Source organism: Solanum pennellii, chromosome 3 (genome assembly GCF_001406875.1).
Source record: "Solanum pennellii chromosome 3, SPENNV200".
Taxonomy (NCBI): domain Eukaryota; kingdom Viridiplantae; phylum Streptophyta; class Magnoliopsida; order Solanales; family Solanaceae; genus Solanum; species Solanum pennellii.
Window position 1 is genome coordinate 57,701,601 of NC_028639.1, and position 24,332 is coordinate 57,725,932.

Sequence of the window (24,332 nt, forward strand, 5' to 3'; positions counted from 1 at the left end):
ACAAGATTGGGTTGTCATCTCCCTTCAAATGACATATTAAGGTCAAGTTGGGTCGTCCGCCTTTCAAAGTGACAAGATTGGGTTGTCATCTCCCTTCAAATGACATATTAAGGTCAAGTTGGGTCGTCCGCCTTTCAAAGTGACAAGATTGGGTTGTCATCTCCCTTCAAATGACATATTAAGGTCAAGTTGGGTCGTCCGCCTTTCAAAGTGACAAGATTGGGTTGTCATCTCCCTTCAAATGACATATTAAGGTCAAGTTGGGTCGTCCGCCTTTCAAAGTGACAAGATTGGGTTGTCATCTCCCTTCAAATGACATATTAAGGTCAAGTTGGGTCGTCCGCCTTTCAAAGTGACAAGATTGGGTTGTCATCTCCCTTCAAATGACATATTAAGGTCAAGTTGGGTCGTCCGCCTTTCAAAGTGACAAGATTGGGTTGTCATCTCCCTTCAAATGACATATTAAGGTCAAGTTGGGTCGTCCGCCTTTCAAAGTGACAAGATTGGGTTGTCATCTCCCTTCAAATGACATATTAAGGTCAAGTTGGGTCGTCCGCCTTTCAAAGTGACAAGATTGGGTTGTCATCTCCCTTCAAATGACATATTAAGGTCAAGTTGGGTCGTCCGCCTTTCAAAGTGACAAGATTGGGTTGTCATCTCCCTTCAAATGACATATTAAGGTCAAGTTGGGTCGTCCGCCTTTCAAAGTGACAAGATTGGGTTGTCATCTCCCTTCAAATGACATATTAAGGTCAAGTTGGGTCGTCCGCCTTTCAAAGTGACAAGATTGGGTTGTCATCTCCCTTCAAATGACATATTAAGGTCAAGTTGGGTCGTCCGCCTTTCAAAGTGACAAGATTGGGTTGTCATCTCCCTTCAAATGACATATTAAGGTCAAGTTGGGTCGTCCGCCTTTCAAAGTGACAAGATTGGGTTGTCATCTCCCTTCAAATGACATATTAAGGTCAAGTTGGGTCGTCCGCCTTTCAAAGTGACAAGATTGGGTTGTCATCTCCCTTCAAATGACATATTAAGGTCAAGTTGGGTCGTCCGCCTTTCAAAGTGACAAGATTGGGTTGTCATCTCCCTTCAAATGACATATTAAGGTCAAGTTGGGTCGTCCGCCTTTCAAAGTGACAAGATTGGGTTGTCATCTCCCTTCAAATGACATATTAAGGTCAAGTTGGGTCGTCCGCCTTTCAAAGTGACAAGATTGGGTTGTCATCTCCCTTCAAATGACATATTAAGGTCAAGTTGGGTCGTCCGCCTTTCAAAGTGACAAGATTGGGTTGTCATCTCCCTTCAAATGACATATTAAGGTCAAGTTGGGTCGTCCGCCTTTCAAAGTGACAAGATTGGGTTGTCATCTCCCTTCAAATGACATATTAAGGTCAAGTTGGGTCGTCCGCCTTTCAAAGTGACAAGATTGGGTTGTCATCTCCCTTCAAATGACATATTAAGGTCAAGTTGGGTCGTCCGCCTTTCAAAGTGACAAGATTGGGTTGTCATCTCCCTTCAAATGACATATTAAGGTCAAGTTGGGTCGTCCGCCTTTCAAAGTGACAAGATTGGGTTGTCATCTCCCTTCAAATGACATATTAAGGTCAAGTTGGGTCGTCCGCCTTTCAAAGTGACAAGATTGGGTTGTCATCTCCCTTCAAATGGCAAGTTCAAGTTGGGTCGTCCGCCTTTCAAAGAGACAAAATTGGGTTGTCATCTCCCTCCAAATGACATATTAAGTTCAAGTTGGGTCGTCCGCCTTTCAAAGAGACAAGATTGGATTGTCATCTCCCTTCAAATGACACGTTAAGTTCAAGTTGGGTCGTCCACCTTTCAAAGAGACACTATGGGTTGTCACCTCCATTCAAGTGACACGTTAAGTTCAAATCGGGTCGTCCGCCTCTCAAGGAGACATGATGAGTTGTCACCTCCATTCAAGTGACACGTTAAGTTCAAGTTGGGTCGTCCGCCTTTCAACGAGACATGTTGGGTTGTCACATCATTCAAAGTGACATGTTATCCACATCATCATCCTTTCAAAGAGATGCTGGGTTGTCAACTCGTTCAAAGTGACATGTTATTCACATCATTCTTTTTTCAAAAAGGTACACCACCTTCATTGTGTAATTTTGCAAGTAACGTCAAAGGTATGTGAACTTTCTCAGTTTACAATCAATCTCTGTATTTTGTTTATTATTTTCAACCCAGTCGACGTACGTGGATTCTTGCTCAAAAGTTCCACTAACATATCATTTTTGTTCAAAGTTTATCAAACCAAATTTGTGTTCGTCAACTTTGTTTGACCAGGATCTCTTTCATCGATCCTAATCAAACAAAGGGGCAAGTTGTTGACACCAAATTTCGATTTGATAGTTTATACATTTTAAGTATTTTATTTTAAGTAATTCAAAATAGATGTTTTTGTTATTTTAATGAAATTTGTTGATAATCATCACTTTGTTCAAAGTATTAGGATTTTTATCGATTGTTATGTTTATATTATTTTGCCACAGCCAGACGTTCAAATATTTGTTCATTTCTTATAAAATCATTATTTATGTTAAACTGTATTTTTTACATGTAATTGATTAGGTACATTACATTTTTTCATATTCATTTTTTTTCGTTGTTGCATTGTTAATATTCATTTTGATATTCTATGCAGTCTAAAAAATCATTCAAATTCGAATACAATTTGCATACACAGATATTTTATCAATCGATAATTTTTGGATCATAACCTCAAGCCCATAATTTGGGCCCATTTCATAACAATTCATATTTAAAGAAAGGTTGGTCCATTAGGTTTTTTGGGGGTGAATAAATTTTAGGGGGTTAAATTTTCAGATATCTAGGTTCCAAAAAAAAGTATTCTTTTATTATTTTTTATTTTCCGGTAAGTCACCGGAAATCCGCTGAATTCCGGCGAGTCCGCCCCCAAAACCCCCTTTCGTTTTCCTCATTTTTTCAGCGAGAAACACCAGTAACTCAGACTTTTCTTTGCTTTTCGGCGAGCCTTGAATCAACCAAACAGGTCCACCCACAAGCAGCCAATACACAAAACCCCAACACCTTTCTTTCCTAGTGAGAACCACCCAAAAACCTCCCAGAACCAGCCTTCACCACCCCTTTCTTCTCTTCCGGACCAAAATAACTCACACCCCAAACTCAGCAGCTCAAACAACCCCAGAAAACCATACCACCGAACAACCAGCGCCCTTCTTTTCCCGTTATCATTTCCGATTAAAACAACCGCCGAACTCCGACAAAACGACCGCCAAACCCCCACTTGAAAACCCAAAATGGCCAGTCCGTTCCCCTCTTCCCCTTTCACAATTTTTTTGTTGTTTTTGCAGATTTCACGTGAGTCATAAGCTCGACCCTTCTACGGCGAAACTCATTGATGGCTGCCACAAACAAACAATACAACCAAACGAGCATCAAGGCTCAAAATAACAACCAAATCATTGAAACCAACCCTGGCGGAATAGGTAATCTTCCATGTATTTATTTTTATTTACCTTGATGTTCTAGATCCGAAAGGAGAGTTCAAAATCCGGCCACTGTCTCTTCCATCTTTATGTTCTCCGGTTGGTGAAGTTTATCTTTTCTTCTATCTTCTTAGTCTTGTTTCACTCTTTTCCATTTAGCTAGTTGTTATTATTATTATTTTTATTTTAATGGGCTTCCCATGTTTGTTTTATTGTATCTTTTTATTTTTATTATTTATTGTATTTTTGTTTAGCATGAAGGGTTGTTTGTTAGCTTTCCTATGGCTTTTAAGTTATTTATTTTGTAATGTTTTGGTATTTTTAAGAAGCACCGTGTTTTTGTTTGTTGGTAAAAAATTATTTGTTTGTTATTGTCTTCCCTTTATTCTATCAGCACCATAGTTTTTCCATTGTTTATTGTCTTATAATGTTAATTATATCATTTTTATCACTTCGTTACGTTTATTAAAATTTGTTTTGCATTATGATAAAAGTTGTTAGTTTCATCTTCATTATTATATTAAATATTATTAAGTACATTTCATCTTGATTTGTTATATTTAGTCATTTTGATAATCTATTTTGTTTATAACTACTCTTAATCCGTTTAGCTTCATTTCACTTAGTAAAAAGTAAAAAAAAAAATCTCAAGTAAGTTATGTGGTTGTTTTATTTAATATAGCCTTTGTTCTTAATCTTTTAATTAATTTTGGGCAACAGATGTGTTAGTCATTATATTTAGTGTTATTTTGTTATTATAATTAGTTATGGTGTTGGCATTTCATTATTTTTAAATAGTTATTGTTTTGAGATTGTTGGGTTTATTTTATATATTTTGTTGGATGCATATGAATTTAATTCAATTTCATCTAGGTTTTTACGTTGTCTCTTTATTGTCACTGTGTTATCTTGATTATTTTGTATAGGTTAGCCTTTAAATTAGTCTTATTTATTAAAATTGGCCAATGAAAAATCTATCCGTCGGGTTTAGAGGCCTTTTCCATATTAAAAGACGGCAATTTTAATTTAAGTTCATATATGTTTATTTGTTAAGCTGGCCAATGAAAAAACTCTCCGTCGGTTTTGGAGGCCTCCCCAATATAAAAAGACGGAAATTTTTAGTTTAAGTTCATATAACTTGTTTTTAAATTGTTAAAAGGGCCGATGAAGAAATTACCGTCGATTTCCAAGGCCTTCCATGTTCATAAGACGGATTTTTATTATTAAGTTATCATTTGATTAATTCATGTTGATTTATTTATTACTAACACTTTTACTAAGTGTGTTTACAGAGACTCAAGACTTGTTTCATTGAAGTTATTCGAAAGGAGTTCGAATTATATTTTACAATTCATTATTTTGTATATATCGATGCTAGGCAAACCTTAGGCCGTTTCTCATGTTGTTGTTTTATTTTATTATTATTATTTATTGCATATTTATATTACTTGTATATTATTGTTATCTCCTCAATTTGAAAAAATGAACTCAGTCGGTAACTACAGTTGTGGATTTCGAAGAGTGCCTAACCCCTTCCCTTCGGAATAACTTGAACCCCTTACCTAGAATCAAATTAGTTTCGTAGACTCTCTTTTAAGTTAATTAGTTAATCGGTTTCCTAGTTTTCCTAAAAATTAGGTGGCGACTCCCTATTCCCTTTAACTTCATTTTACCACTTTTTAACCCCTTTTACCCGTTTTAAAAATTCTTTTAACTAAATTCTTTCTTACTGTGTTATTCATTATATCTTGTATTTTTTTGGTAATCATTTGCATATTATACTCATTATTCATTCATTATTTATTGTATATTGTCATTACATTAATGATATTTTTCAACACATATGTATAGTATATTAAAGAACGATTTTGCGGAATCGCAGATCGGACTTTTCTATACTCAATCTTTTTTTCAAATTGATCGACAATTTATTAGTTCGTCATGCGTCTAATGGTTGTCGTGAGTGCCAGCCTAAGTTGTCCGCTTGGGTCCCCAGTCATTCAAAACCACTCTTGGTCAGCTATTTTTGAACATTCATAATCTCAGTCTATCTCTATCTGAGTTACAATTTATTGGAACTACGTTTGACCTGATTCCTACTTCAATGGGATACGTAGGCGCCCTAAAGGCTCGGTCATCCTCCCTGTAAGCTTTCCAATATTTGAAAACGGAAACTGGGGCAAAATTTTTTGAGGAGGTCTCCAAAATTTTTATAAAGGAGATAGTACAAGATTAAATACTGGAGGTTGTTGAAGCTGAAACAGGGGCAAAATTTTCAAGAAATGCCCTAAAAAATTTCACCCAATTTGTATGTAGACTCTAGAATTTGAGGCTTCACTCCGAGTTGGTTTGTATATTTTTCATTAATTTTTTGTACATGATGTTACATTCATGGTATATCTTTGATTTTTATTATACTCCATTGAAAAAATTAGTTTAATTGACATTTTTTAAGTTTGGGTAGTTCGTCCTTCAACGCGACTCATTATTTTCTTATTTTATTTTTGTTACTTTTGTTAAATTTGGGTGGTCTGCCCTTCAATGTGACTCACTGATTCATTTGTCCTTGTAAAATTTTCTTTAAATAGTAAATAAAAAAATATTTTGTTCAATTTGGGTTGCCCGCCTTTCAATGTGGCTCATTGGTTTTTATTCTCATTATATTTCCTTTCAAAAAGTAATTTGTTGTTTATGAATTTTATGTCATATTTGGACGAACTACGCAAACCTAATTCTCATCATTGAGATACGTAGGCAGCCCTTTGAGGGTTCGGTATTCTTTATTCAAAAGATCTTTTATTTTTATTTCTTTTAACGTTTATAATTTTTAAATCATTTTTTTACTTGGTGGACGCCAACACAATTCAAGTGTACATGTGAAAAATAATTTTTACAATAAAGAGGATTAACTTCTTGTTAAACCATGGATTCTTTTGGTACCTCTCATTCATACTTTGTTACACTTGCAAATGTTGTCTTGTATAGATTCAAGATTAGAACAAAATCAGATTCATTGTTTCATGTGCATTGTGTGGTGAGTTTTGAATCAAATTCAATTATTTTGCATTGTTGATCTAGAACTTGGCTTAAATGTTATTGAAGCGAAATTCTGAGTAATGTTTGATTTGAAAAATGATTGCAGACCTTCTTTGATCCGTTTGAGCCTTTCAAAGCCTACCAAATGATGTTAATCCTTGGATGTCCCCACTTTGAGCCTTAAACCTTTTTTTTGGACAACCACATCTTAGCCTATACCTTTTCTTAGTTATGGTGTTGGCATTTCATTATTTTTAAATAGTTATTGTTTTGAGATTGTTGGGTTTATTTTATATATTTTGGTGGATGCATATGAATTTAATTCAATTTCATCTAGGTTTTTACGTTGTCTCTTTATTGTCACTGTGTTATCTTGATTATTTTGTATAGGTTAGCATTTAAATTAGTCTTATTTATTAAAATTGGCCAATGAAAAATCTAACCGTCGGGTTTAGAGGCCTTTTCCATTTTAAAAGACGGAAATTTTAATTTAAGTTCATATATGTTTATTTGTTAAGCTAGCCAATGAAAAAACTCTCCGTCGATTTTGGTGGCCTCCACAATATTAAAAGACGGAAATTTTTAGTTTAAGTTCATATTACTTGTTTCTTAAATTGTTAAAAGGGCCGATGAAGAAATTACCGTCGATTTCCAAGGCCTTCCATGTTCATAAGACGGATTTTTATTATTAAGTTATCATTTGATTAATTCATATTTATTTATTTATTACTAACACTTTTACTAAGTGTGTTTACAGGTACCCAAGACTTGTTTCATTGAAGTTATTCGAAAGAAGTTCGAATTATATTTTACAATTCATTATTTTGTATACATCGATGCTAGGTAAACCTTAGGCCGTTTCTCATGTTGTTGTTTTATTTTATTATTAGTGTTTATTGCATATTTATATTACTTGTATATTATTGTTCTCTCCTCAATTTGAAAAAATGAACTCAGTCGGGAACCACAATTGTGGATTTCGAAGGGTGCCTAACTCCTTCCCTTCGGAATAACTTGAACCCCTTACCTAGAATCAAATTGGTTTCGTAGACTCTCTTTTAAGTTAATTAGTTAATCGGTTTCCTAGTTTTCCTAAAAATTAGGTGGCAACTCCCTTTTCCCTTTAACTTCATTTTACCACTTTTTAACCCCTTTTACCTGTTTTAAAAATTCTTTTAACTAAATTCTTTTTTAATTGAGTCGCCGCGACGTTGATCCCATTCAAAGGATGTCAACACTTCTTTAGCTAAACTATTCGCTACTATGTTGTTTTCCCTGTACGTGTGCCTTAGCTTAGGATTATTCAGTTGGTGAAGCAGCAACCTGAAACCAAACAAAAGATTAGATTCATTAGTATGACTGTATGAGGATTACAAAGTAGATGTACGACTGCCTGAGCATCCATTTCAATTTCTAATGGTTGTATGTTGTGAAGTTGGGCAATGCGAAGACCGTGGAATAGCGCAACCATTTCAGTAGCTTAAGGAGATGTGTTTTGTATCGATCCCATGAATCCAATAATCCACGATTCGGCAGAATCGCGATAACTCCACCAAAGCCTCCTTTTCGAGTAGTCTGCGAGCATGCCCCATCAGTGTTCAATTTGAAATCGTTAATAGGAGGGGACCAAGATAAGTCGATGGAAATGGAAATTCGAGGGCGTTTGCTTAGTCCCAAAGAATGAAACTCAATAGCCTTTTGCATATTTATTGGTATGGTTAAAGTGGTTATTATTTTGATTAATCCAGAGAGTCCAAAGACCAAAGCAAACAAGGGTGGCCGAAGAAATGGGATAGATAGGTGTTTTCTCGAATTGCTTGATTAATGTAGGAATCCAGTCCATAGGAGGCGCAGTGATCAAATCCTGAACATTAAGCAGATGTAATAGTTGAAGATGAGACCATAAAAATTTTGCATGGGGGCAGAATAAAAAAATGTGGTTGGTGTCTTCGACTGATTTGTGGCATTGGGGACAAGTATCAGTCAGAGATATGTCAATGCGAGCGAGGTATAATATAGTGGGGAGTCTTTGATGACAACACCTGCCAAACAAAAAAAACGTATTTTAGATGGTATAGAAAGTTTCCAAATCCAGCTAAAGGAGGTGGTGTTGGTATCATTGATGGTTTGATGAATGGCTTTGTAAAGAGACTTAGTGATGAAAATCCCGTTGGAGGTCAATCCCCAAGTGCGAATGTCTTTAGCATGAGTGTATATTGGGATATATGTTGATTTAATGTTGTGGGTCGTTGTGTCATCTAAAGTGTGAATGACCTAGATTAAATTCCATCGACGATTAAGAATATAGTCTATCACTCGATGTATTAGGGTATTTCGAGGTAAAGGGCATAAATTTGTATCTAGGAGTCTCGTTTGATTTAACTAAGCGTCTTCCCAAAAGAGAATGTCTTTTCAATTACAAATTTCCCACAGAATGCCTTGATGACTAGTTATCCAACCTCTAAGGAGGGTTCTCCATAAGAGAGTAGTCGTCTTTTTGGGGTAGCCATTAGAGGGAATATAATGAGTTATGAGTAATTTTGACCAAAGAGCCGAGGGGTTCATCACCAATCGCCATGAAATATTTGTTATAACAGCTTAGTTTTTGAGGTGGAGGTCTTCGGATCCAAGACCTTATGAAGATCAGTTCGCAGTGATGGTTTTCTATTTGATAAGGTGTAGTTTACGAGCTTTGGTAGTAGACCCCCTCAAAAAAGCTCTTTGAAACTTGGTAAGAGTAAAGATTACCTATTTAAGAAGAAATGTGAATTGCATGACATGGTTTGTAAGGTTGTTTAGAATGGAGCGGATAAGAATAGTACACCCTGCCATGGTCAAGAATTTTATTTTCCATCCTGCTAGACGCTGTTTGAAATTGTCAATGAGGGATTGGAAATCACTACGTCAATAATGAGTGTGGGTAAGAGGAAAGCCCATTACAGTTCCTTATTTCATATGTAGGGAACTAGTAACATACTCCTTATCTTTTTATGAAGAATTTCTGGATAGGAAGATGAGAGATTTGTTGTAGTTTATTTTTTACACGAAAAAGGAGGAGAATTTATTGAAGGTGTCGGTGATGGTGTTACAACTTTGTTGGGTTATTTTGGAGATAAGGATAATGTCATCCGCATAAAATACATGAGATTGGAATACCCTATCATCCGAGCTTAATTGGATTCCATATGTTCTGATGGATACTTTGGTGAATGAAATGTGATAAAAGCTCCATACACATGATAAATAAATAAGTTAAAAAGTATCACCTTGTTGAGTACCATGCGTAGGTTGGAAGAAATTCGTTCTAGTACCATTAATGAGAATAGAGACGGAGGATGACATAACATAAGACATAATCAAAGTCGATACGTGTTGAGGAATGTCAAGATAGATTAGGGCTTGGCGTATAATGGACCATTCAAGTCGATCAAAGGCCTTTTCCAAATCTAATTTAATAAGCATACTCCTACTATCAACCGCCCGACGTACCTTGACAAAGCTAGATTGGTTAGGACTAATGACGACTTGAAGGAAAGGCTTCAAGCAGATCATTTTTGTGACGAGCTTATAGATGTATTGCAAAGACCAATATGTGAAAACTGCTGAATAGTACTAGGTGACTTGGTTTTAGGAATAAGACATAGAAAAGTCTTATTCATCTCAGGAGGCATTCTTCCAGATTTAAATATTTGTTGGCAAAAATCCACCAATAATCGACCCACAATGTCCCAATGTTTCTGATAAATAATGGGACGTAAACCATATGGACCCGGACTCTTTAAAGGACCAAAAGAGTTCATGGTTGAGTGGATTTCAGATTCTGAAAAAATGTCTATCTAAAGTAGCAAAGTATAGTTTGTTGTCGACAAGATGGGGATGGGGAGTGGTTGAACGACCTATCCAGTTCAGTGTTGAAGAACGAAAGGTAATACTGATGATGGATGTGGTTATGATTGAGAGAGGGTTCAAATATCCAGTTCCCTACATTATCCATTAAGGTGGTAATACGATTTCGACAACGTAGTTGAATAGTAGATAGTTGAAATTTTTTGTATTAGCATCATCATCATTGAGCCAATTAATTCTAGATTTGAGTTTGCAGAAACTTCCTCCAATCGAAGAATAGGTGTATACTCGAGTAGTAAGTGTTGTTCAAGATTCTGAGAAAAGTCACTAGTTGGATAGTGTATGGAGTTTTGAATTCCTTATAGGGGCCTAGTGAGTTTCTTTTATCGGTGAAATATATTCCCAAAAGCGTGAATATGATTTAACTTGGTGTTGTAAAGTGTCTATGTTTTCTTGTAATGCAAGATTTTCGCACCAACTCGTCTTAAGCATATTAGGAAAATCTAAATGAGAAAGCCATATTGTCTCAAAAAGAAAAATAAAGTTGCCAGTAGGAAAGTTTTGGAAATAGACTAATTAAAATAGGATGTTGATCGGAGTGAAGTCGAGGGAAATGACAAATATCGACTTCAGGAAACATATGTATCCTATCATAATTAGCAAAAGCAAGGTCAAACCTTTCTAAAATATAATGGCGTCGTTTCCTTTTATTTGTCCAAGTTAATCGAGAACCTTTGTAGCCTAAGTCTATAAAGTTACAATGGTTTAGACATGCATCAAATTTATTAACTATGTAATCGTTTATGGGTCTACCTCCCCATTTGTCGGATAGATTTAATATTTCATTAAAGTCGCCTCCGATTAACCAAGGACCGTTATGATTATCAGTTGTATGCATAAGGTTATTCCAAAGGGTATAGCGATTACGAGTACATGTACTAGCATAATAGCTGAAAATAGCCAAGACATAGAAGAAGCACATACCTTAACATTTCATTGGATCTCTTGAGATGTCATTCCTACCTCTTCCACAGAGAGTGCATTATTATCCCAGAGAATGGTGATACCACCCGACTGACCCACAACTCCCAATTGAGTTAAGTTCTTAAAATAGTAATCATTCACAAAATAATTATGGTTATGTATATGAGTCTCTAGTAACACAACCATAGCAGGACGATGATAGTCAACCATATTCCTAAAGCTTATTGTAAGGTAAGGGTTAAAAGAGCCCCTACGATTCCAAAGTATAAAATTCATTCTACGAGGAGGGGTTTATGAGTCAGCATCAGAGGTTACCATAGAGGTCCTCGTCTATGCTTAAGTCAATGACTCTGGTCGGTCTTGATTCTTTTTGTTGTGAAGGAGAAGAATTAGGAACATTGAAAATTTCCTCGATTCTGGGTTGATCAGTGGACGAATGTCCATGATCAGTGCGCGGAGTCTTGGTGGACATTCCAGAAAGAATTTTTCGGTCGTCCCCTCCTAAATACTGATCACATGAGTTTTGTGGAGACACAACATTTTGTCTCGCACTGCTAGTTGTTGCGCCATTGTAGGGATGGGCTCGGTTGATATTTCGTGGTTTGTTTCTAATGGAGTATTGAATGGATTTAGATTGGATGAAAGGTTGGTTGGCTGGCCAAAAGGACTTATCGGGTGGAGATCGATTATTTTCGGATTGTTTGGGGATACACTGGGTTGGATCCATGCTAGAGAGCCCTCTTGATTCAGGGGGTGATAGAAGGCAATGTCCCCCCAAGGGATATTCGGAGGTAATAGGGCAAGTGAGAACTGGTCCCAGTATGGGTAATAGGTTTCCTAGAATGATGAGGGTGGTAGTATGGGTTCATGTCCAAGTGATACTAATTGTATACTTCTGTTCCCAAGCTTATCCTCTCCGTGATGATTTGGGCTAGATAAGATAGATTTTGAATATGGATCATGAGCAGTTGGTTGTTGTAAACCAGACCAAAAGTTAGGGACATTTCGTTCATCCCCCATGCGATCAAAGATTTTGGCACCTCCGAGATCGGTGGAAGTATTGTTGTATAAATGAGATTTTGCAAAGGAATGTTCGGAGGGGGAATGGAGTCTGGTTTATTGTGACTGGGGTATTGTCCGACGACCGTCGACGATGAATCTATTGCCATGGAAGACGAGGCATGTTGAGAAGCAGAGATATGGTGTGTAATGTGAGGAAAGGAGGGAAAAAAGTTAATTTTAGTTAATATATCTATAGTCGGAGCTTGAGTATTACAATCATGATTACTATTGAATTCTAGCTCCATAGCTAGTTGACGTGTCTTATCCTTGGATGGCTTTAGAAGTGAGGTATCTTTCGAACAGGTATTTGCAGGGTTAGATAGAACATGTATTAGTTGCGCATCAAATTTCGAGGATGATTTGTGGAGTGTAGTCACAAAAGTACATTTTTTTGTAGAAGAGGTGGTGTATATTGGAACATTTTGATTGGTCGAAATATGACTTTGGGAGGAAAAACAGCTCTCCTACGCATTATTAATTATTTGAGGAAAGGGGCCAGTAGAGGGAAAGATTGAGACTCGTGAGCCATATTAGAAGTGTTATGAGAATCGATTTGAGGGGTATAATGGTCTACTTCTAATAAGTTTTGAAGGACGTCATAATTAAAAGATTTAGTGTTAGGAAAAGTATTTAGTTTAACAAGTGTTAAAGAAAAGTTTTTCTTTGGATTAGAATACTTACTTGGGGCAGCACTTACCTTAGGCAAACCGCCATTGTCCGGCAGTAGAGCTCGAGTAGCGTGAATGACTGCTACCTTTTCACGTTTAATTGGGTTGTCCCCTGCGATGTGCTTCGTGTTGGAGACAACAAGTTGAGTTGAGCCTGTGTCTGGCGTTGTGTGATATTGGGGCATTGTTTTTGAGAATGTCTCAATCGTCCGCATGTGACAGATAGAATGTATAGACCTTTGTAAAATATAGTTTGTTTATGAGTACCAATATATAGGTGAGTTCTTAAGGGTTGTTCCAGTGGTACTTCTATACAAATCCGGGCATATCGGCCTCTGGAGGTGGTCGTGTCTATCTTTAGTAGTTTACTAATAGCATTGCCAACTATGTATAAAATGTCCTTATCATAGAATTCAGACGGAAGTTCGAGCAAGCGAATCCATATAGCCGAAAAGGTTAGTCGGGTTGATAATGCGACAAATTTTGGTTCCCACTTTCTTGCTAATAAAAAGTCATTGAAGATAAACCATGGTCCATTATGAAGGGCTGTAAGCAAATATCCTCTTGTTGGAACATGATTAAAGAGAAATCATTACCCAAGTCATTTAGATTTATAGGTTTTGTAGGTCGCCAAAGTTTTGTTAATTTTTGTTTTAGAAGTTGGTGACTAATTATTTTTCCGAATATTTTAATTATGACTGAGTGTTTTCACGAAGAGTAAATGCGTACTATATCTTCAAAACTGATTGGAATGAAATTAACGTTATCACTAGTTGGGTTAATCTTATCATGTAGATCAGAGAGTCTGATCCATCAGGTGGGAAAAACAGTGTGAAGAACTTGGATGTTGTGCAAGTAATTTTTACTTAAAAGAACACGACGTACACATACTAGTGCATGTTGGGTCATCAATATTCATTAAAACAGTAGCACAATATCAGGGGGTTCATTAAGGACGGATTCATGGTGGATGGGATTGGTTGTCGTCCTGAAGGTAGATCATAAGGCAAGGGTGTGAGGGTGCCGGGGAAGGGTGTAATTTTTTTATTTCAAAACAGATTTTTTTTTTTGTATTTGTAAAACAAAAAAAAAAATAGGGGTAGGTTTGTTTTACAATGCATCATATTAGATTCTCAAAGTTTTTGAGTGCAAAGAATAGTCATATTAATGATGTAACTTAATGTTAAATTCTTAATAGATAAATCATAATACCTTGTTACGATAAAAGTGTTCAAAATATTATTTTCTATAAAAAAAAATACTTTACTAAAATGAGGTTTTTATAATGTTTTATGGATATAACTTTTAATTTCACATATACATTCAGATATTGAAAACAAACAGCCCTAATAATCCAGTGTGCAGATTCAGACAATATCTTAATATTCAGATGTTTATTCAGATTTACACATTTAAATCTTAATGCATATCTTAATATTCAGATGTGTGTTTAGATTCAAACGATTAATCTTAATGGAAACAAATGAGGCCTTAGTAATTCTTATATCCCTATCAAACGACCCTTAAAATTTGACCAAAATAAATTGTAATTTTATGTCTCTTCTTCCTTCTTATCTGTCTCTCTCCCCTCCATGTTTAAAATACAATTTAATATCTTTGGACATCTAGTAAGTCTTTTAATGGATCTGAATAATCTCAATGACTCAGATCTGTAACACACTCTTAACACCATTCAGATTCATAAATTACTTAGATTAATTTTAAGAATCGCCACTTAATTTTTAAGAAAAATCAAGAAAAGTTTTTTATTCAAAAGATTAAAGAGTAATTCAATTGAAAACTTTAAGAGGTTCGGGGTTCATATCAATGTTCTAGGAAGGGTATAAAGCATATAGAACATTCGCTAACACGCGGATATATGATAATTTACTATTTGGCTAATAATTTTTAAAAGACAAGCATGCTTAAATAAGTTGAGAAATTAAACGAACTTCTGACTAAAACTTATTTTTAGAGGAAATGGAGATAATATAAGGAATTATTTAAAGAAAATTATTTCAAAGTAGTTTAAGTAAAAAAAATAAGGACTTATTCATTTAGTCTTTAAGAAAAACTCGAAATGACTATCTTTTGGGGAAATCGAATTAGAAGAACCTTAAAATTGACTAGAAATAAACAATTACACAAATACAAACAAATAAAATAAAGAGAAAGAGAGTTTTGGGTCCAAGTTTAGTTTTCTGTCCGCTGGATTAGTACTTGGGCCTAATTTCATTCTTAGGCCTTTAGCCCACTTGCATTTTTCCTAGACTATCATACAAATTGAATTTATTTTGGGATTTAGGTCCAATTTCACCTGTCCTAAACTAACAAGACAAATAATAACCAAATAAAGATGGACATTTGGCCCGATTACGATACAATACGAGGCTGAAATTTAAGTGGGCTGTTTGGGCCCATTTCTACTATATGTACAGTGTATACAATGATGGTATATTACTGTATATCTCCTATATCACTGTTTATACTTCTGTATACAGAACGTATATGACCTGCTTTTCGCTCCAAAGATTTGCCTTGTCTGTTTTCCAGCCCTTGGTTTCTTCCTCCAATCATTCAAATAAAATGGAGGCTGACTCGATGAAGGAAAAATTGAGCCTCCATGGCTCATCTCGAGGATCAAGAGAGTAGGAGTCTACCACTTACTCGGAAAAGGTTCACACAAGAAAAGAAAGAAACCAATAATTAACATATGAATCAAATAAGACAAATGAGACATAATTTAATTGAAAACAAAGTCACTCAAGTATTTTAAGATCCAAAATGAAAATAGAAATCACTATTAGATCACAATAAAAAATGACTCGAAACAAAGCAGAGTTAATTACTATATATCAACCGACCAATATTTAGCACTTAACGATGCAAGAATTAAGAAAAAAAAGCAAATATTAAAGCCTATACAACTAATACCGTAAATAGTGACTCCAAACACAAATAAACTCTAAAAAATAATTTTTTTTGGATGGTTTTCAAAAATTTATAAAATATATTTTGTACAAAATTATATAAAACATATATATTATTTAAAAATTATAAAGAAAAAAGTGACAACTATTTCAAATAACTTGCAAAATATTTTTCAAATTTTATAAAACTAATTATTTTAAATTGTTTGAAATGAAAAGCCGCGATGATCAATTTATATTGTGGAAGATCAAAATTAGGTGTCAACACCTCCTCCATTGATGAACCTTGATTTCATATGGGAAAGGAAGAAGAAGAAGATTCTGAAAGAGCTACATGTAAAATGTGTTTATAGGAGACTATATATATATATATATATATAAACTAAAACTAGCTAACTAACAAACTATACAAAAACTAACTTCTCTGTAACTAACTCTAACTAACAGTGAACAAGTGCTAACTAACTTTGTGAAGATACAGTAATAACTAACTTATATTCTCATCATAGTGCCTTAAAAAGTCATGACATATAAGTAAATTATGGACCACAGACCTCTCCTATACATAGGTTGTGTATAACTGTATGAGCAATTTCACCTTTCAATCTACTATGTAGCCTTTTAGATATGCATTTGTACACTACATTGCATGGAGAGATTGGTCTATATTGGCTTGCAACTTCAGAATAGTCAACCTTCGTTATAAGAGCAATATTAGTGGAGTTTATTGTCTGGCTTACCCATTCTTAACGAGTTTTAGAGCTCGGAAAAAGAATTTTAAAAATACTTTAATTTTAGCCGAAATTATTGTTACGATATCAAATTTATAGAGGACATTTTACCTCTTCACTATTTAATAATGTATTTTAAAGGTATATATGTACAACGTGACCACATTTAAAATACATATTAAATAACGTAGGAGGTAAAAAAATCTTTTTCAAAGTTTAATATTTTTATAACAATTACGGTCAAAATTCGAATTATTTCAAACCTTTTCCCCTCAGAACTTCCTCGGTTACTTCTTTTCCAACTGGCTCTAGGATTATTTTAAAGAAGACACTACCTTATCCAGTTGTTTTATTACTAAACTATTCATGTAGTCTACAACTTTTTGATATTTGATATCACTTATTCATGTGTTTAAGTGATCACACCTTCCATTTATATTCCACACTACTTTTTTTTTATATATATTGGCTTTATTATTTTAGTTTTATTTTTGATATATCTTGCATCTTTAGTTGTGTACTATGTTTCGATTATCACATTACTTTATTGTTTAATGTGTAGTTGTTATATTTCTACATTATTTTCTTGTTTTCTTTGCTTGCTTTTTTTGTACTAGAGGGTCTTTCCAGAAATAACATCTCTTCCTTTACAAGATAATGATCAGATTTACATACACTTTATCCTCCTCAAATTCCACATGTAAAATTTCTCTAGATATATTATTATTGATCAAGAATAGAAAATGCAATGATTTGAGCAAAGAAAAAGGTGAAAATTGTTTACTTAGCAAGAAAATTAGTGAATTTATGTCATTCAAATACCAATATTTGAATATAATAGAACTAGAAAGTAAAATCATTGAATAAATTCTTCATATTCCTTCTTTTTTTTTTTGGTTTTCCGCCCTCTGCGTCCGTTCCACATTCCTTCATTTGTATGGCTTATACAACATCAGAAAAATCTCCTTAGACAAGCAATACATTTCATAGAGTCAATGATCAATGCAATAAAATAGGAATATATATATATATATTTGTATATATATATATATATATATATATATTACAATGGAAAAATAAACAAGTATCCCCTCAATCTATGCCCGAAATCCCAGAGACACATTTATACTATACTAAGGTCCCATTACCCCCTGAACTTATTCTATAAGTAATTTTCTACCCCCTTTTGGCCTACGTGGCACTAGCTTGAAAAAAAAGTTAACAGCGTTTGGCCCAGAAGATAGTGTCACGTAAGCCGAAAAGGGGTAGAAAATTATAATAAAATAAGTTCAGGGGGTAATAGGACCTTCGTATAGTATAAGTGTGTCTCAGAGATTTCAGGCGTAGGTTGAGGGGATACTTGTGTATTATCCCTATTGCAATTAATATCACTCTTCACAATCAGTGACGGATCTAGGATTTAAAGGTTATGGTGCTCAGTTTTTTTAACATAACACTGGCGGGATTCAAACCCTTGCCAATGTGCTTCGCGCGCCTCTCATTTCCAGGTGTAAACTAGTGCGCCAATGAATGTTTTTGTTTTATGGGTGCTCATTTAATTTTCAATAACATATTTATTATATTTTCTATATATATACAAAAAAATTTCGAAGTCAATGAATGCTCAAGCATCCGAAATTTACTTACTGGGTCTGCCCTTGTTCACAATGTATCCTGCATGTGTCTTGTCTCATTGATGCTTAGTCATCTACGCCATATTATTAATAAAAATGATATTGAATGAGCATATTGCCTTTGCACCAGATATTAGATACGTATTCATTATTTTTTTGGACGTATACTTTTTGAAAACCATAATATTCGATTTAGAGTGTGTTTGGTATGAAGGAAACATTTTCTGGAAAATGTTTTCCAATTTTCCCATGTTTGGTTGGGATAAAAGTTTTGGAAAATGTTTTCCAAATCAACTCATTTTCCTTAAAATTAAGGAAAATGACTTCCCTTCAAAAATTAAGGAAAACATTTTCCAAAACTCTCCTCAAATTTCAAATTATATTTTTTTGGGGGAAAAAATTAATTTTAAAAAAAAATTCACTTTCAAAATTTTATTTTTTCACCCGATCCCTGACCCCTGCTTTTTTAAAAATATTTTCAACTTCAAATTTTTATTTTAAAACTCTAACCCCCACCCCCCCAAAAAAATTAATTTTGTTTTTTTAAAAATACTATCAACTTCAAATTTTTATTTTTTCACTCCTCCCCCCTCCCCCACCCCCACCCCAAAAAAAAAATAATTTTGATTTTAAAGAATATTTTCACTTTCATAAATTATTTTTTACTCTAGTAAAATAAAAGATGTCTCTCAAAAGCATTTTTCATTCATAAATCAAACACTAAAAATCATTTCCGGAAAATATTTTTTACTCATCAACCAAACATGAGAAAATAAGTCCAAAATCTACTTGTTTCCGGGAAAACATTTTCTAGGAAAACCATACCAAACACACCCTTAATTTACGCGTATTTGAGTTGGGGCAAAATACATATGCAGGTCCCTAAAGTTGTTTGCGCTTTTCCCCAGGTACCTCAACTAACCCAGATTCCTATTAGATCATTTAACCCCCTATAATTTGATCCTTTTAAATATTCTTGGCTGATGTGGAGCCAAATTTCAATAAATTATTTTTGGTAATTGGACGCATGAGATGAACCTTCCCCACGAGGAAATTTTGACTAATACACTCCAACCCAATTACACGTCAGTGCCACATATTAAATCATCAAACCTAAAAACAAATTTCCCCTAAAACACTTCTAACCCGTTTCTAAACGAGAAAACCCTAAGACTCTCTCCCTTTCAATGACTTTTACATATGAAATTCTTAGATTTTAAAGTGATTTCGAGTGTTTTGTTGAAGGAATCATCGAAGATTGCAGACGATTTTGGAGTTCATTTATGATTTTCGAGTTGGCGAGTGTGAGGTAAGTTCATTCCCTAATTTCTATGTAATTTTTATTGTTGTAGTGGTTGTGTGTTTTTAATATATGTGTTTAGCCTGTGTTTTTATTGATATATACTGGGTTTTAGTATCAATGTGGTTGTTGTTGTTAATATCTGGATAAAGTTAGGGTTTTTTGGTTTTCATTGTTCATAACGTGTTAGAAAAATTTTGGGACCTTGTTTCAGGAAATCTTATGGACGCCATTATTATAACTCGTTTTCATCATGGTGGTAAGTTTATTCAGGACAAAACTGGAATAAATTATAAAGGAAAAGTCGAGGTGGAATATGTTAATATCGACAAGGACCACTTTATAATAATCGAGTTACTTTTTTACACTAAAAAATTGTGGTATATTACTGTTGGTGGGTTCAGTGTTAAAGACCCCACAAAAAATGGCTTTATTGAGGTGGATTTCACTTTAGTAAATCTCATCAAAGACCTAAAAGATGGTGACTTTTTAGACCTTTATGTGAAGCATGTGGTGGATGATGTGGAAGTGGTCACAACGGGTTTGCTTTGTGGGTCTGTCGTTGAAGAAGACTTAGAAGATATAAATGTAACTGCAAGTGAAGGGTTAAATCATGAGGCTGAATCTGAAAATGTTAATGTGGAAGTTGAGCCAGGGGATATATCTGATCTAGATGTGGAATGGACTGAATCAAATGAAGAAAGTAGTGATGACTCTCAAGAGGATACTATTCCTGATGTGGATGACTCTGAGGTTGATGAAGAATTAAGATCTCTTAGAAATGAAAGGAGAAACAAAGTGAAAAAGAAAAAACCTACTCAAACTGAGGAAATAAAGCTTGGAACAGCTGGTATTGATAGAGGCTTTGAAGATATAGGAAGGAATAAGGCTGCTAGATACACTGAAAGACTAAAGGGTGGTGAGCAATATATAGATAGCTCAGAATTGGACAATGAAGACAGTAGGGATGAATTGGATCCAGAATTTGTGAAGGGTGTTGATTTACCAAGAAGAAGAAAAAGTAAAAAGGTAAGATTTGATCCTGATTGTGTTGTAACAATTTTTGAGCTTGGTATGGTATTTGAAAATGCTGAACAATTTAGAAAATTTGTTGTAGACTATTCTTGTGAATATAAAACTAGGTTAAAATTGAAGCCTAATGACAAAAAAAGAGTTAGAGTTAAATGTGAGGACAAGAAATGTAAATGGTTGCTGTTTGCTAGTATAGATAAAGGTTCTGGTGATTTTGTTGTCAAAAATTATTATACTGTGCATGTATGTCCTCAATCAACCAAGAACAAGTTGTGTACATCTAAGTTTGTTGCAGAATAGTTCAAGGATGAAATTACCTGTCAACCATATATAAGATTATTGGAAATTCAGGAATTGGTGAGAAAACAATTTGGGTTGTATTTTAGAAGAACTGTTTGTTATAGGACAAAAAAGAGGATTATCAAAGAGTTCTTAGGTGATTAGAAGATGGAATTTTCAAGATTGTGTGATTATACAGACATGATTAGACATACTAATCCTGGTACTTCCTGTTGGGTGAGGACAAATAGAGAGTCTCAGCCAGAAAAAACTTTGTTTGTTTACTTTTATGTTTGCTTTGATGCATTGAAGAGGGGTTGGTTGGAAGGATGCAAAAAAATTATTGGTTTTGATGGATGTTTTTTTGAAGGGTTCTTGCAAGGGAGAATTGTTGGTTGCTGTTGGTAGAAATGAAAATCAACAGGTGTTTCCAATCGCATGGGTTGTTGTTAACACAAAGACAAAACATAGTTGGAGTTTTTTTCTCAAGTACTTGATTGAAGATCTGAACTTAGGCACAGGTTATGGACTGACTGTTATGTCAGATATGCAGAAGGTTAGATGGTTTTTGTATTGTATCTTGTTCTTTTATTTTTTATTTTCTTGTGTTGTTAATACTTTTTAATGTTTGTGCTATAACTGTTTACATGGGGCCTTGTACCAGCTTCATGTGAGTTGCGCTACCAGATAGTGAGCAGAGAAGGTGTGCTAGAAATATCTGGTTCAACTAGCATCAATTATGGAGTGGTGAAGAAAGAAGGAAACAGTTCTGGAGATGTGCTAAGTTAAGTTTTGAAGTGAAATTTGAAGATGAGATGGATAAACTCAACAAATTAGGTAATAAAATTTGTGAGGACTTGTTGCATTATGGAAAAACTACTTGGTGCAAAGCATACTTTAAAGAGCACTCTAAGTGTGACATTGTTGAAAACAATATGTGAGAAACTTTTAATTCTTGGATACTAGTTGCTAGGCATAAGGCTAGCATAACTATGTTAGAGGAGATTAGGCACAAGATAATGGACAGAAATATTGCTATGAGGCAATTTGCTGAAACTTGGATCTCAGATATCTCTCCTATGGCTAGACTAGTACTTGAAGAGAACAAAGATCTTGCTAGATTTTGTGAAGTTAGATTCAATGGTGATATCGGGTATGAAATCTTAGATGGTCAGTACAGACATATTGTTGATATAAGGAAGAAGACATGTACATGTAGAATATGGCAATTGAGGGGCATACCATGTCAACATGTTGTGCTTGCATATCAGCACAAAGGCATAGAACCTGAACATGAAGTGGTACATTGGTATAGGAAAGAGACTTTTTTGAAGGCTTATAATAATTTTCTACAGCCAATACCAAACATGAAAATGTGGCCTCACAATAGTGGTGTAGTCATTGAACCTCCTGAACCAAAAGTCATGCTTGGTAGGCCACCAAAGTGCAGAAGAAAGGTAAATAATGAGCCTAGGAAAAAGTATGAAAAGTTGTCCAAAAGAGGAGTAAAAATGACTTGTTCCCTGTGTCATCAAGTAGGCCACAACAAAAAATCTTATCCAACATTGGTAAGTTATTATTCTCTTCTAATACATCTACAATAAGCTTCAATTATTTACAATAATCAATTATTATTACTGTATTAATAGGCTGGAATGGGACAACTTGGAGGCTACCCAAACAGGCAACCAAGCTCAAGCCAACCACCAATGTCTAGCCAACCATCAAGCTCAAGCCAGCCACCATTGTTTAGCCAACCATCAAGCTCAAGCCAGCCATCATTGTTTAGCCAACCATCAAGCTCAAGCCAGCCATCATTGTTTAGCCAACCATCAAGCTCAAGCCAACCATCACTTTTAGTAAACCATCAAGCTCAAGTCAGCCACCAGTATTCATTCATCAAGGCAGTTCTATGTGTTTTGATTCTTCAGCTGTTAGAAGAGAGTAACAACCTGCTAAAAGCAGAGGCACATGCAGAGGCACTGGGAAAGGTACTGATAGAGGCACTGATAGAGGTACTGGCACTGGCAGAGAAATTGAAAGAGGCACTGTTAGAGACATTGGAGGTGTATCAAGTCAGCAACCTGATCAACCAAGGGCTGTGGAAGCTTCAATATCAACAGGAAGACAAAAGAGGACCAAGACTATATGATTTGACATCTATACAAATGCAAGTGGTAGTCAAACCTTTAATGTAAGTGTATACATAATTTTGTTCATTTCTTACTCTACTATATAAAGTCTCATTTTAAGATATTTCTATGCAGCCTGGTACTTCAGGAGAAAAAGCTACCAATCTGAGAGTTTATAATGATGCATCTCCAACAAATATTGATATTGATTATAAGCCTCGAGGACTCAAGTGGAATGGTGGAGATGCTGTCACTGGTTCACAGTTGCAACGAATCACTCAGTCAAGGAAAAACAAGCGTGGAACATCTAATGCACCAAACAATGCCTAATTTATGTATAAAAGTCACTTTTTGGTTGTGTAATTAGCAGCAATAATTTGTATTGATTGCTTTGAAACTTGGAGCTCACTAGAGCAAATTAATGGCATGAATAATCAATTTTTACTGCTTTTGAGGCACAAATTTATCTTCAGTCCTTCAATTAAATCATTACAATAAAAACACAAGGCATTTACAATAGAAAAATCGATCAAAATCGCCCATAAAGGACACTGCAATCTACCATACATACTTTTATGAAGGAATCTATTAGAAGACAAATGAACCAACTAAGATCATTTTGTTACACAAATCCAAGTAGCCAATATCACCGGTATAATAATGCACATCATCCATACTTTTCTTGATCGATTCCTCTCCAATTCATATGTTTTGACTCTTAACAACAAACCCCATATCACCCTCCTAACTTGAGCAGAAATTTCATCATCATACTATCGAAAATATCCACATCCACCTCGTGCCTACAAAATTAATGAAAAAAATTAAAATATAAATAAGGTGATTCTTTACTATATTGGACAAAAAAAAATGAATTTGATTTACCTTTGAAGTTTTACAACAAAGAAACCTACATCCAGAGGATTGGATTGCGTCCATGAGGTCTTCATTTCCACAACGTTTTCACATTGACATAGTAGCTTCGCAGTTGAAGAAGAAGAAATTGATGAAAAAGATAAATTCGACATTGGAACTTGATGATTAAGAAGAAATCAATGAAAAAGAGATATAATATAATGAGCTAAAGAGAAGAAATAATGATGAAGAGAAACAAAAGAGGAGAAACAAGGGAAGAAAGGGAGAAATTAGGTTAAAAGGGGGAAGAAGATCGTTGGTAGGTGGTTCAAGATCCACATCAGTACATTTA

The 24,332-nt window shown here is 34.7% G+C and overlaps 2 pseudogenes; one reads left to right on the forward strand and one right to left on the reverse strand.

The window, feature by feature from the left end:
- Nucleotides 1-9,275: 9,275 nt before the first annotated feature.
- LOC114076502 lies at nt 9,276-9,765 on the reverse strand (annotated as a pseudogene).
- Nucleotides 9,766-22,648: 12,883 nt separating this feature from the next.
- On the forward strand, nt 22,649-23,455 carry LOC114076400 (annotated as a pseudogene).
- Nucleotides 23,456-24,332: the final 877 nt, after the last annotated feature.